We start from the raw sequence: 16,411 nt of genomic DNA on the forward strand, positions 1-16,411 counted from the left end.
TGTAGTAGTATTTGTAGTGTAATACGACTTTCGTATTTTCATGAACTTTTTATCTTTCTTCTATCGTGATCGTATAATATTATATGAATCCAACATTATTAAGTTTAGTATCATTTCGAGTCTCAACCAACTAGGCTGACCATTTCATATGAAAAATGCTATTGGCAGAAAATAAAGTTTTTAAATTAGTTTCTTAGAATTCACCTTCACTTCACAAGTCCATCATTTTCAGCTTCAAATAAAAGCCCGTTAAATCACTCACAAAATCACGACATTTCTTCAATGCATTCTTACTAAACAGGCATTATTAGCATAGATATTTATCGTTGGCATGCAAAATTTTTGTGGCAATTTTTTCTACGATTATCTCACATACCATTCTTGGCAAAAAAATATACAACATTTTCCTTGGTACTATTTAGCCTCACTTCTTTATTATTATTATGTTATGTTTTTGTTGCTTTACCCACTGGCATAGTCGTCATTCCGATAGTTCCGCAACAACCTTCTACACATTATACAAAATCAATAGCACACTGCTATATTTAAAATTTTGCATCACGATACGGCACTGTTGGGGTTCTTCAATTTCCCTCTCTTTCGCTCTGTTTCGCCAATTACTTGCTGCCTATTGCAGCCCTGCAGCAAGGTCTAGAGTAGGCTGTTTTTACAAGCCTGTTAGTTAAGTTGCTAACAGCAAGCAAAACAACGAGTATTCTAAGAAGGATTTGTGAAGCATGGCGGTGTATTTGGAACTCCACACTTAATTAGCATGGCCGAGTAGTAGTGAGTAAGGTCTAACGCACAAATCAATGCAATGCGGTAGTGAATGCGTCAAATGTCTTGGATGGACTGCAGGTGTACATATGTATGTATAGGCGATAGCATGAACAGCAGCAGCAGCATTGATGCCAATTGCTCAGCTAAGGCGGACTATCGTTTTGCGTTTAAAGCCTGAAGGGAAACTCGGTTTCGTTTGTTTTAAATATTGTGGTTAACCTAGTCTGATATGAGAGAGAATCTGGTACATTTTTTTAACATTAAAATTTTTTGTTGAAGATACACTTTTATGAGCGTTGAAGATTTCCAGGTTTAAGCCGCCTGGAGGTAGCATATGCGAACTTTTTCTTGTGAAGAGTTTAACACTTAGTTAGAAATTATTAATGAAGGTAATGAGATTGAAAGATCAGTAAAAGATTGCTCATGTTGATAAGAGATATGCAAAAAAAACAAGGTACTGGCGCACAAAATTTCCAAGAAAATCATACTTGGAAGCCTTCAGGAAACAGTCCAGTCAAAGTTAGACCTTTTCCTGAAACATAAGATCTTGACCGATCTATTGAAGATGTGTGTATATTACTAGGAAACGATTTGAGAACAAATAGCAGTCGCCTCTCGGCAGGCAATGGCAAATCTCCCATGTAAATGCTCCTCATAAAAAACCATATATCGTTCGGAGTCGGCTTGAAACTGTTGTTGAAAAACATCAAGACACACCACTACTTAGAGGAGGAGTTCAGCCAAACACTAAATAAAGTGTAAGCGTATATTGACGCCAACGCCGCGGAATGAGTTTGTGCGTGATTACAATTCGGTAGGACCCTGATTCGAAAACCGAAATAATAGAAAAGGTTTTTGCACCCATAGAGGCCAACTTTTGTACCCTTTCTCTGTGGTTTCCGTTGCTTCATTCGAGAGTAATTCTCCCCGTTATCTCTTTTGTTTCTTAAGCTCTTGTTTGATGGCTAGTACTTCCACTGTATATAAGCTCGTGGGGCCCCCATTAGTGTTTTGGCTGCTTCTGGATTTTTGTGTTTTTTGGGCAACTATGCCTTGGATTTGGTTACCTAAAACAGGACTAATGAGGACTTTACTTCACATGAAGGATTGTGTTTTGAGTGCGGCCTGGATGATGACAGTTATTAATATCTGCATATACATACACACATACATATGCTTGCACCTTGATTCATGGCATGCACTATCACCTCGAAAATATCTCGAAGCTCGGGGACATCCTTTATGTAAATGCTCTTAATATTACATACATATGTACTTATTATGAGTATATAGGAAGAGATTTCCGCATATATATATACATATGTGTGTATTCTTATGCAACAAAATAGCTATGATTTTCAGCTGTCCCAATTTGCATGCCCGCCAGTGTATGAAATCTAAAGTCGCGCACTGTAAACCCCGCACAGCCACCACAACTTTACGTTATTGCGCATACGCAAAGATTGAATTTCACCCACTCTTAGTATTGATAATAGTAATGATGATGACGTTTTCTGTTTTTCTTAAGTTCCGTATCGCGGCATATGTTTCGTAACGAGAGTATCTATATTTTTTTTTTGTTACGCATATTATTTTCATTTGTTACGGTTTGCTATAGTGTTTTTATTTATTTTATTAATATTATTTGGTTTTTAGGCGTATTCATATTCATATTCGTTTTTTTTTTACACGTAATGTATTGTTGTTATTAAAATTTTAATTTTTTTATTTTTTGTTGTTATTAAAATTTGTAATATTGTTGTTATTAAAATTTTAATTTTTTTATTTTTTGTTATCCATATCACATTTAAATTTTTTAATATTGCTTTAATTTTTTTATTAAATACTTTTTGTAATTAATATGTTTTTTTATTATATTTTCTTGTTATTTATATTGTATAATATTTGGTTATTTATATAAATTGTTAAATTTTGTAAAATTGTTAAAATTATTATTGTTATTTTCTATTTTTTGCTGTTCATATTAATTTAATTTTTTTTATCTTAATTAATTTTTAATTTTTGCTTATTCATCATTTTACTTCTTTATTTCTCGTTATTTATTTAATTTGTTTGTTTTGTTATAAATAATATTTTATTGACAATTTTTTTTTAAATGAAATTTGCTTATATTTAATTTTCTTACTATTTATGTTACAATTTTTTATTCTATTGTTCATGTTTTTGTTGTTGTTATTACTTTATTTTTTGTTGTTCATATCATTCATATATTTGTATATTTATTTTAAATAATTTTTTTCTGGGGCAGTGCGCCAACCTAAATCCTATCAATCTTCTCCATTACATCAACAGCTCTGGCTGGTTGTAGATATCTGCCTATTGGAGGTCTTATATTGGTAACAAAATGGCGCTTTAGTGCTACTTGGGGAGTGCCAGAGTGGTACCTATTTTTTATTTCATTTGTTTTGGCTATAAATAATATTTATTAAGTTTTTCATTATTATTACTTTTTTAATTATTATTTTTCTTTTTATTTATTTATTTATTTATATTGACAATTGTATTAACAATTAACTATAAAATACAATAAGCTTATAGCTATGGCTACTGTGGCCTTAAGCTAATATACTAGATGTGTATGTATGTGTATGTAGAGTGTTAGCTAAATTTCATTTAAGATATTACAATATTTTAAATAGGTTATAAGTTTAATGATGTTTTTTGTAGAATTGTTTAAGAGTAGATCAGTAGGTTTTGTGTTGTTTAGTGATTTTCCGTGGTTTGTAAAATGTGTACAATCATCTAGGATGTGTTTGATGTTTGGAGCTGAGGTACTGCAGTATTTGCAGATATTTACGTCTTTTTTTATTAGATATTCGTGTGTTAGTCGTGTGTGTTCAAGCCGTAGTCTAATTATTCTTATTATTTCCCATCTAGTTATGTTAGTATTATGTGTAAATGAGTGTTCATTAATTGCTTGGTTCATAGGGCTAATAAATTTGTACCAGCTAATTTTTTTTATTTATGTTTTTTTTTTATTTATTTCTTTTTATTTATTTATTTTTTATTTATTTATTTATTTTATTAGCAAAATGTAAGTTTTTCATATACATTTGTATTGTATTAATTTTTTTGGTATTCATATAATTTGCTAAATTTTTTGTTGTTCTTGTTATCCTAATATTTTTATCTTTTTTAATACCTTTTTAATGTTATTCCTAATATTTTATTACATTTTATATTATTATTTTTTTTTTTATAAATTTGTAATTCTTTTATTTGATTTTTTGTTGTTCTTGTTATCCTAATATTTTTATCTTTTTTAATACCTTTTTAATGTTATTCATAATATTTTATTACATTTTATATTATTATTTTTTTTTTAATTTTTTAATTTGTAATTCTTTTATTTGATTTTTTGTTGTTTATAAGGTTTACATATTTGTTTTAATTTGAATATTTCATTATGTTTTTTCAATCTTACTGTTTTGTTTTTTGTTATATATTGTATACAATTTTGTGTTGTTATTATTTTATAGTTTGTGGTTTGTATTATTATATGCAATATACATATAATGTGTTTTTTTGTGTAATTATTGTAATTTTTCTATTTCTCACTTTTGTTTTATTTACTATACATACGTTTGCTGTTTTAATAATTATTTTTCGTTTATTTTTAAATTATTTTTATGCATTTTTATTTATATTACTTTTTATTTTTTATATTTTTTTTTTCAAATAAATTTGTATTACTAATTTTTAATTTGATCGCGTTCGTTTCATCATTTTTGCTGATCTTATAATCTTTTAATTTTTTTGTTTTTGTACTATTATTATTTTGTTTGTTTTATTATTATTATTTGTTATTGAAATAATTTTTAATTTTTCCTTGATTAATCAAAATGGTTTTTATAATCAGTTTGTTTTATTCATCGAATTTTTACATACATTTTGTAGGTTATTATTTTGTTTGTATTATTTATTTTGTTTTGCCATTCATATTTGTTTGGTTTTAGTTTTTGGGTCAAGCTGCATCTGGTACCGTTAAGGATTAATAGGTCTATGTGATGGCTTTCAGCCAGCCAGGTCAACCTAACCTAACCGTTGATTCATTTTAAATTGTTTTTGTTATTCGTAGTATTTTTACTTTTACTCCTATTATTTTTATTATTATATTTTTTCTTTTTTTATTCATACCATGTTTTTTTTTATTTAGTTTTTTAATGATATATCATTAATTTTCATTGCTGCTGTTCTTTGTTAGCAATTTTTTAATTACTTTATTTTTTCTTTCTTTTCCAATTTGAAATTTTTTTATTGGTTCTCATGCCTGAGTACTGCGTTTTCGTTTCAAAGTTTTTTATTGGTACTGGGATTTGCGAACTGTCAAAAACTGTCCGGAAACAATAATTACGATTATAATTTCGCAAGACTCGCACATCATAGGTAGCACGCGAAAAACACATTACATACATAGTTGCCAATTTGATTGAATCTTTTTGTTCTTGTTTTGAGTAAATTTAATACAATTTTTTTCTTATTTCGTGTACCAGTAGTAGATGTTGTTTTTCGCATTCCGCATAAAATTAATTAATTTTTTTAATTTTAATTTATTAATTCCGTTTTAATGTAAGTCCCTACAAGTGGACTTGAAATACAATTTCTCCACCATACTAAATTAAATTTTATTACATTGTATTATAATTCTTGGATTTTGTAATTACGTCAATTGAATTCACCGATCAAATTACTGCAGCAGTAGTCAGACGACGTCACACACCAGCACCACCGCTAGCCTACACTGCACCCCTTCATACACTGCTAGGCTGTGAGTATTCTAGTATGCTAACTATACAAGTAGCTTCATTTAGCTTAAGCGCTTTTCAGACTTCTTCACTGACTTTACGACTATGCGTTTTACTAACGAACGCACAACCAACTGCGCACCGATGACTCGCACTCGCACTCGCACTCGCACTCTAATATTCGCCACGCTTTTTTTCGTATTTGCTTAATTTTTATGTGAAAGGACTTTGAGCGCGTCAAAGTCGTGTCGCCGCCATCAAAGGACTGAATGAACTGGCGAGTGAGCGATTGTTTTTTCCAAGCATCAAACAAAATCAACCATAGCACCGCTAGCACGAGGGCTAAACTTCATAAGCGTGTTTGCGGTGCCGTGCGGTGGCGTGCGCCTTGCGCCTTGAGTTGTAACTGTAGCTATGTATGGCAGGAATCGAGCTGTGCGATTGTGCCGCCGAGACCGTTGGAGTCGCGGAGTATGCCCAAGTAGCGCCGCTGCCGTCACCGCAATCTCTTTGCGCTCGTGCAGTCTGGTGGCGCGGTGTCTGTTACTATAGACTTATTGTTAATCTATACTAAGTAGCATATACACTTATCGTGTGTGTGTGTGTGTTTAAGTTCAAAGTAGATGCAATTCCTTGGAGTATGAGTTGGAGAGCGTGGACCTTCCTGCCAACCTTCCGTTCCAGCAGCTGCCATGTATTTTGCTTTCACTTTTGCTGTGAACTAGAATAATATTATACTTGTCGCGCATATCGCGTGTCAGGCTGCATATGGAGGTTTTTCTCGAAACAAAAAACAATAAAACAAGAAACAAATACAAGCAAAAAATATGGAACTCACATATCGTGATTTAATTCCGATCGAATTAACGAATGCTAGAGAGTCGCGCGAAGACTGGTAACGAATTCTGTCTGTTTTGCATAGTTTAGGAGTATAAGTGCTTCCATTTGATTTGTCATTGCTTGTTGAAGGCAAATCAATGAAGATTTTGGGTATAATTGCGGAAACATGTAAATTTCACAAATTTGGCGCATTCAATTTGAAATTGTGTTAAGGTTTGGCGTTCTGTTTAATTCTGTGACCTGTAGGCTTGTGTTCATTGACAGGCTTCACATGCCTTGAATTCTGAAGAACAACTCGCATTTGTCTTAGCTCACTCTAGTCCAGAACAGCTCTACCATTTAACGTTTGAACGAGTAGGATGTGGAATAGTTCGAGCTGCACATCGTTTATGTTTATTTTTATTTTTTTATTTGAAGAGGTAAAGAAAACATGTTTTCAAACTGATCACTGAAATGAGAGAATAGTGAAGTTATATCCACAACTAAATTACAAACTTACATCTAACTAAACTAAAAGATAGAGTTCAATAGCACAGAAAGTTCTTTCTTTGAAACTCAGAAATCTAGCAAATTAGAATTTCAGATCTCTTTAAATTCACGACTGTTTGTTCAATCGGAGCATTACGAACATAATTTATATCGAACTTATTTAAATAGAAAGTAAAAGCGTTACGTAGAATTCTGCGAGGTGTAAGAAAATTAATACTTTGAAGCAGAAATGAGCAGTCAATGTCACCCTCAATAATACTGAAAACAAATGAGGGAGAAAAAATCGATCTTCTACTTTCTAAAGGCTAAGCTCATAGCAAACGTCATACGCAGCCTCGGTAGTTTAGCGTAAGTGCACTAGCCTACCAACCCAGAAGTTGTGGGTTTCCTCGTAAAGGACGGTCCTCGTACTTTTCTAAATTTACCTACTTTCCGTGTTTTTTAAAAAACTCAATCCTCAAACCCAAAAACTTATCCTTTCCATCCTTATTTCCGCACACTAGTCAGCGCATTATTTGCATTGTGGCTGCTAAAACAAGCAAAAACAAAGAAAAAGACACGGTTACACATTGCATCAGTGACGCCAGTAATAGCGCAGACGCACCAAGTTTAGCGAAGTCCTCAACCATCTGTGTGATCCTTCTGGCGAAGCAGGCGTTGTTCCTAAGTAACGACAGGGGAGCATTCCCTCTACTTAGGATTGGCTAATCACCTACCCTGTCAGAAATCAAATAGATTAACGAAAACAACGTAAGAGAAGACTTGTCGAGGCCCTATGCTCCCGAGAGGAGTAAACAAGGAAAAAAATAGCAAACGTGATGTGTGTGTGTAAGATTGGATAAGATGAGAAAATTTTACTAATCTTGGTACACATTTCAGAGACACCTTTTGTACACGTTTGATCCAATCAATTCAAAATTTATGGTATGACCTCCAAATAAAGGCGGCATATTCCAACCCAGAGCTTATGAATACTTACATATATATATAAATGGTGCGTACACCCTTTTTGGGTATTTGATCGAGCTTATCCTCCTATTTGTGGCGTGCGTCTTGATGTTGTTCCACAAATGAAGGGGCCTACAGATCAGCCGACTCCAAACACCAGATCCTTGTTTTTTATGAGGAGCTTTTACATGACAGAAATACATTCGGAAGTTTGCCATTCCCTGCCGACTGGCGACCTCTATTAAAATTAAAAAAAATTTTATCTTAATTTTGGTGCTTCACCGAGATTCGAACCTACATTTGCTATGAATTCTGAATGGTAGTCACGCACCAATCCATACGGTTACGACTGTCATTTATAATTTATATAATTTAACTTTTCATACATTTCATGTTGCCCCAGAAAAAGAAGTTCAAAGTGTGAAATCGCAAGATTTCGGTGATAATTTGACTTCATTGTTCTTGGAATAATGCATCCTTGGAAATTCCATCACAATAGGGTCATCGTTTCAACCGCTGTATAATAAGTGGCAGCGCCATGTTGAAATCAAATACTTTCCTAGCCTATGCCATCTAATTCATGTCATAAAAGGTTTGTTACTTTGTCACGATAATGTTTACCATTAAACTTAATAGCGTTACCGTTTTAGTAACGCCCCCATCTTGTCATTTTCATAAAACTTTTTGATCGCTTTTACCGGTTGGTCAATTGCGTATCGCTAAGCTGACTAAGCTTGCCAATTGCACCGAAGAAAAAATACTGCTGCCATAGATATGCATCCCCCTACACCCATATTTTTGTCATAATCCTATAATTCCATGCGTCATAGGGAATTTGACAATTCCATTCAATTGAACCGATCATTTGTACCTCATTTTATTTAACAACTTCAGTTTCAAAAATGCGAAATAATAAAGCAAATTCGATGTACCAACACACCACAAAATCTACAAATGACTTCATTGCTTCTATTTACCGTAAAAAGGCGTTTTGTTCTTCTTAACAGTGAAATAGAATACTTACCATTTTTTTAGTTACCAGATCAACAAAAAAGTCAATCAGATCAACAAGAGTCAATTTGAAGTTTTCGTATTACCATAAAATTTAAATCTTATCTCGAAAATATACAAAATAATTATGTTACACTGCTGGCGAATTTAAAAATTGCATTTTCGGTTTAGAAAAAAAATAATAATTAGCTACGAAATTAAAAAATAAAATATTACAAAAGATTATTAACAAAATTAAGGAAACCGGTTATTAGAAACACCTATCGAGATTCCAGTATTATACGAATACGCGTACAGTGCGTATAAGTAACTAAAAGCGAAACGAAAGCTAAAATTTATCAGTGGTAGCGGCAGGCTAATCACCTACACTGCCAGAAAGCAAAAAAAATTGATTAACGAAACCAACGCAAGACTGAGTCTTGTCGAGGCCCTATGCTCCCGAGTGGAGTGAGCAACGAAAAAAAAAATTATCAGTGGTTTTCTATCCTTAGTTCTTCGTTACTTTTAGGTTTTTATTACTAGCCACTAGTCAATTGTATTTAAAATTTGATTGAGACAATTAAACGAAGGAAGTGCATCATAAACTATTGCGGGTTTGTTGAAAATTCTTATATTTCAAAGAAAATTTTTATAAGCTCTGGCTTTTTTTAAATTAAAAACTTAGCTGTTTTCAGTTGCTTCATGTTCAATGACAGGTGTTTGACTGGTATGAAATGTGTTTAGCTTGACATTTCTATCAATTTCTCAACCAAAAAACAATTGACCCATCACAACAATGTAATAAATATTTACGTGCAATTTATTTATGTGGAAGTTTGAAGTAAATATATGCTTGGGAAATAGGAAAAAGTCACATGGAGCCATATCAGGCGAATACGGAGCTTGCGGAACGATATTAACATTATTTTTGTTCAAATAATCGCGAACAAGACGTGATGTGTGAGCTGGTGCACTATCGTGATGCAAGAACCATGACTTGTTGCCCACAATTCCTTCCTTTTAAGACGATTGTTCTTGCGCAAACGCTTTAAAACGTCTAAATAATATTCAGCGTTAACCGATTTTGCGATTTGTGCGATTTTCAAGCACAATTTCCTTTACTTTTCCGATGTTTTCGTCGTCTACTGATGTTGCTGGACGACGTTCATGAGGCAAGTTTTCAACCGATGTACGGCCCTCTTTGAACGATTTGTACCACTGGAAAACACGTGCACGCGATAGAGCAGAGTCCCCATAGGTTGTCTGCTACATTTTTAACAAAATTTCAAACAAATTCTTTGTTCAACTTGAATTTCCATCGTTAAATTCGAAGAACACACTCGAGCTTGACTTGTTTACAGTAGCACAGAAAACAAACTATGTGACATATCACGCTGAAATTTGCCATGTAAGCATATAACAGTCCTACCAAAAAACAAAAAATTTATTTTTGCTATATGTCATCCGCGGACCGTTTTATTGTTAACGTCTCGTTCATATTTGAGCAGAAGGTATAACTTGCGTGAACAGTATGTGGCCTTTGAATTATTACCGTTTTAGTTGCTTTGCTTAAATTCTAAATTTTTACTTTAATAATAGCCCTAACTTTACAGCCGGGAATTGTTGCTAGCAACATTGATTATCAAATGAGAAGAAACGTCAAATTTATGATCATCGCAGAAGCAATTGGCAAATTTTTGATGGAAATTTGTTTTTTTACATACAATATATTGGCCCAAAAAAATATAAAAATATAAACAAATTTACTTACACTCTTTGCGAAGACGTTTTGCTTAAAAATACCATATCTTCGAAGTAATCGAACTCAGGCACTTCAGGTAGTAGTCTGGTCAAATACTCATTTTTTATAGATATTTTTGGTTTTATAGTATGTTATTATTGACATCAAATAGTATACAAAAACAATTTTTTTTTTTGACACATGTATTTTTTTGTATGTAGTAGTGTGGCACCAAAGGATTTTGGCTCTTCAGGACATCTGAAACGAAAAAGTTAAATTGATTATTATTCTGAAGGCTTGTCATTCTGGTAGGTGCTGCAATGGGAACATTTTTTTGAAAACTAACAAAATAGCGGACTTTTGAAAAAAAGGTATGTTTTTCGGGTGGAAATCAGACTGTAGTATGGAAAGTTAGGGCTGAAAAGAAACGAAAGTAGCACCTGCCAGAATGACAAGCCTGAATAATAATCAGTTCAACTATAACAACTAACATACTATACAATCAAAACGATCACATTTTATTTTCTTAAAAACAAAAAATTCCAAAAAAATATCTATAAAAAATTAGTATTTGACCAGACTACTACCTTCACTCGCAAACTGACAGTGCGTTTTCGCTCAATTTTTATTGATATTTGCATTTTAAACAGATTTCACGAAATGTTGCTAGCATGATGAGGCTGGTATGTTGCGCGGTGTGCGGTGTTTTCACGGCGTGAACTGAGTACTATTTTGTCATGAGATATATACATACGAAATATCACTCATATATCACAGCAATGCTATTTGTATAGATTCTGACAGTCATTTTACGCGAAACTCGAGCTTATTACTATGCTTTAGCGGCAAAAATGCACTATAATAGCGTGTTTACACATATCAGGAAACCTATGAAACCAGAATTTAGACATAAATGCCGTTAGCTGGGAATATATGAATTTTTGAACTTTACTAGTCGTGTGTTTTTAGGATTCAGAATAACATGTAAGCAGCACACGCAGCTTCTTCGGTGATATATTAAAAGGGGACTCTGGACTACTACGAGTATTGGCATGCTTAATAAGTTAATGGGTGAAAATATGGAGTCGGCCATCAGCAAAGGACTGACAAGCTACTCCTGTTCCCCAAGTGGACGGTAATGGTCTGTGGCATTGCTCCTGCCCCTAGGATTCAACGACTGTTTTTGGTAATACTGTAGACTCATGCGGTCCATATACTCGTAGGTATAGGTGAAATAAATAGATAAAATTCACTGTCAAAGGCTTGAAAGAAAATATTTGTGAGTATATCTAAATACACATGTAAATACGTACATATGCTAGCCTACCAAATTTATTGTTAAATATAATTACACTTGTCGGTTTAGGAGGAAGTAGATGGTCTAACTACACATATTCATGCGCATTTACATATACATATACTATAATATAAATAAAGTACACGTTTATATGGCTAAAGGCAATGACACTCATATAGCACTTCCATATGTTCGACAAGCGAAAACATACACAAACACTCGCATATTTATAGAAATATAGTATCTAAAATAGTGCAATAAAACTAAAATAAAATAGTGTCGATAAAGAGTGGCGAGAAAAAGAAGAGGTGGCACCTCAAAAGACACCATGTGTATGTGTGTATAAATATGTGCATAGAAAAATGTGTACTCCAATCCACATCAATGCATGCAGGCATTTAATGAATGTCCTAACATTTGAAGTGTGACCACCCGACCAACTTCAATTGTATGTAATAATCAGACAAGCTATTTATTATTAACCAGTTCATAGCATACATACAGTTTCCCATGAAAATAATCGCGCTTCTGATGTACAATATTCACTTTTCTACAAGTATATACATTTCTATAGATACATATATTTTTTATTTTGTTTATTTAACAAAAATGAAATTCCATTTTCTTTTCGATTTCTAAGAGTTAGTGCACACAAAAAAAATTTCATAATTCCTGCGCACTTCCAATTTTTTGCGAATTTTTGTTCTTGAATAACAGCAGAAAGACGGTGGCAATGATTCGCGGTCCATATGTGGTACTTCAACATGATAAGTCTACTCACAGCGGTCAGAAAATTCCATTGCGCTGCTTAGTAGAGCTTGACCTCAGACCTATGACTACATGTCTGTCAACCATTCCGGCCTTCTGACGCATCCAATCAGCTCTCCGGTGGGACTGTGCCTTAACTGTATAGTTTCTCGAAGGAAGGGTTTTCCATGAATCGGCAGCAAAGTGCCCTATAATTTCCCCGAAAGTGTAAAACTTTACATCTTCTTCATTCTTACAGCTCTTACACAAATCGTTACGTACCGCTGCAAACCCAACGCCATATGCCCTTATTAGTATCCCAGTGAAACGCCGTATTTATATGTTACAGAGCCTCAGTAAGTTGTGTTCTTTGTTCATCGAGCACATTTAAACTTGCCATTATCGATAAAAACCTTGATCATAGCTTGACTATCTAAAAAAGAAGATGGGCTTTGCCGTCCTATTATTTGCATACTTATAGGTACCGACTTGAAAAACACTACAGTAACTTAAGGTTTAATCGCAATGAGAGCTCCTGTGAGAGGGCCCTAGATAATATTTCAACGTAAAAAAAGTCACAGGAAAGAAAACTTCAAACGGTAGAAATGAAAATGTTGAGATGGTAAGCCTTGGTCACAATGCTGGACAAAGCTCTCAATCGATTAATTCGTGGAAGTCTTAAAATCTGGCCGATTGAGAAAACATACAAGAAAGTCGCCTTTGCTGGGTATGTCCAGAGGAAGCCTGAATCAGATATGACAAAAAACGTGATAAACATCGCCACGATGCCGAGGAAGCTAGGTCGACCACGACATACATGGACGAAGCAAATAGAAATTGATATGAAACGTGCGAACTTAAACACCGAGACGAGCGAGGATCGCAGAATATGGAGATTACTTACTAGGAGAGCAGATCCCAAGTTAAATGGGATAAAAGTAAAGAAGATGAAATCAAATTCGGGATCATATCATATAATCGATATGATAACCAAAGGCGTCAGAACAGAATAAAGGATTCACGGACATATTATTACAGCAATGTATAGAAGATGATAATTTTTGAAAATAGAGCAGCATGTCAATTATATTTGACTCTTGTGAACGAGAGAGCCTTGGTATACAAACGGATAAGCAATGCAGTGTTATATTCCGTAAGAGCTTGGAATAATTGTGTCGATATTTTTGATCAATAATCAAGTTGGTAGAAGTCAGCTAAAGATCACTTGGCGTTGGTCGATGTTGCGCGAACTAGCAGATGCCGACATCGCATGCGACGGCGCAAAAATAACACCCCACCATAACCGTTTACGACGTAAGAGTTTTGGCGAGGCCTAATGCACCCGAGTGGGGTGAACAAGGATATACAAAATAATCAGTCGGTCTACTATTTCAGACTTCTTTTTTTGGAGCTTCTTGAAGTCGAAGGTTTATGCCAATAATTCTCAGACAAACGCAGCCTTTAAGAAGAATATGTGACTGGAATGCGGTTCCACGACTGTCGGTTCTACGTAACCGGAACGACCGGGACTTATATCCGCCCAAGGACTGTCACTTCAGCAGCATTCCTCGTATATGCAAGCGGAATGTTTATGCTGCTACAACAACAACAACAGGAATACGAACATTTATAACGAAAATGACAACAAATGTCTATAAACACTGGGGGCAGCCACTTGACGGATATCCTCTTTTCCGCTTAACAGAAAAAATTGCAAAGGTCCAAATAAAGATTTTCATCACTCAAAATATTTTTTTTTATCTAGTAGAAAAGTTATTGAACAACGAAATTTGAGGATTCATTTTTTATTATCCAGATTTCAATACCTTTCAGCGCCTATGCGGGTTTTAAAGAGATCAATTGCCGGGGAAACAGGCAGTATGTGTAGAAAAACTTACGTGTAAAAGACTGCATTAAAAAAAGTACTCTTACATTAGGCCTGAAAATTGTGAAAGGGGATCATTTTTACAAGTAACTGTATTTATATTTATGTGTACAATATTATTTTACTTTATAGTTACATACATACATATAAAGACCAAACTCGAACGTCAGCAGTAAATGTATTTATGCGCATACGAATATGAAATGGAGCTCGCCTTTTATGGCGCCGAATGACATTGTTGTGTACAACCTACAACAACAAACAAAGCAACAGAACAAAGAGAAAAATTAAATAAATGAAAAAGAAACGGGTTAAAAAAAATGATTGTCCACTATATTTATGTACATACACAAGTAGGTAGTGTTGCAAAGAAGCAACACGCAGCAGACATGTCTGTAATTTGGCGGTATTCAACTATTATAAAAATGGCAGACACGCATGCGAATGTACAAGCGGTCATATGTACATATGCGCAGATAAACACTAATACATATACATATAAAGCTGTGCATGTGTTGGTAAAGTGGCGAATTCACTTTCACTATGGCACATGCGGCATTTCCGCCACGTGGTCGGTATGCTACGCATGTGTATGCGTATAAGCATATTTATGTACATATATGTGTGTAAACACATAGAAGACATACGTACACAAGTAAGTACGTGTATGTGTTTGCTAAGTTTTATTTATTATAAATATGGGTAATTTTCTTATTTTACGAGTATTTCAATACTTCAAAAATAAACCCATGTCATTCGCGGTGTCTCAGAATACGAGTATACTTGTATGTGTGTGTTTATACTGCATATAATTCTAAAGGATCGTGATGAAAAAATTACCCTTTTGTTGGCTAGAAAGTGTCGAATTTTTCTTGTTGCCTATTTTATAGAATAAAGATATTTCCGCAGTGAAGCATCAAGTCTGTAAATTTGATTCGATATTGGAATATATTCAGTGAAAAGTTCTAGCTATAAAAGAAGTGGCTCCGTATTTAAATACGCATGGTGTAACAAAAAACAAGACTGGCGTCATAAACACGTTTTTGATGGCGCCATCTTTTTAATGAGTTGGTGCGTTTCCAAGCTAACTTCCAGGGAAAGCTTAGTGACATTCGGTTCAGTTGAAGCAAAGTTATTGCGTCAAAGAGCTAATAGTAAATTTTGTGTTAAAATCGGTAAAAAGTTTACCGAAACATTTGAATTGATGAAAAAAGTTTTTGGCGATGATTGTCTATCTCGTGCCAGAGTTCAAAAGTGGTTTACACGTTTCAGAGATGGTTGTGAGGAAATAAATGGCAATGAACATAAGGGCCGCCGAAAATCAGAAATCATCGAAAACTCCATCGAAATTGCTCGTAAACTTATTAAAAATGAACCGAAACCATCGTTGAAATGTATGCAATCAGAGTCGAATATCTCGAAAACATACATGTTAACTTATCATGTGGGCTTACGACAGTAACAAGTTAACTGAGGACCAAAAACTGCTCAGAATTCGACATTCAAAAGAGGCGTTAAAGAGGCGAGAATTTCCTTTACAACATTGTAACGGGTGATGAAACGTGGTGCTTCCAACATGAATTTGAAACAAAGTGCCAACGTGCCGAACGGAAGGCTTCAGACGAGTCACCACCCAAAAAATCGCGTTTGGAGAAGTCAAAAATCAAATCGATGCCCATTTGTGCTTACGATTTCTAGGGAATTGTCCACAAGGAGTTCATGTCAACGGGCTAAACCGTCAATACAATTTTCTATCTTCGCGTTTTGAAGCGTTTCTTCGAGCAAAACAGTGTATCGAGGCCAGAGGGGACTATTTTAGCTTAGTCTTGTTTATTTTGGTCATCACCTTGTATATTCTCGGATATCCAGACGGCCATTAAATCAATGAATGCGGCTATACTAAGATCAAAGGTTGCACAGGAATGCCG

Source organism: Anastrepha ludens, chromosome 6 (genome assembly GCF_028408465.1).
Source record: "Anastrepha ludens isolate Willacy chromosome 6, idAnaLude1.1, whole genome shotgun sequence".
NCBI classification, from domain to species: Eukaryota; Metazoa; Arthropoda; class Insecta; order Diptera; family Tephritidae; genus Anastrepha; species Anastrepha ludens.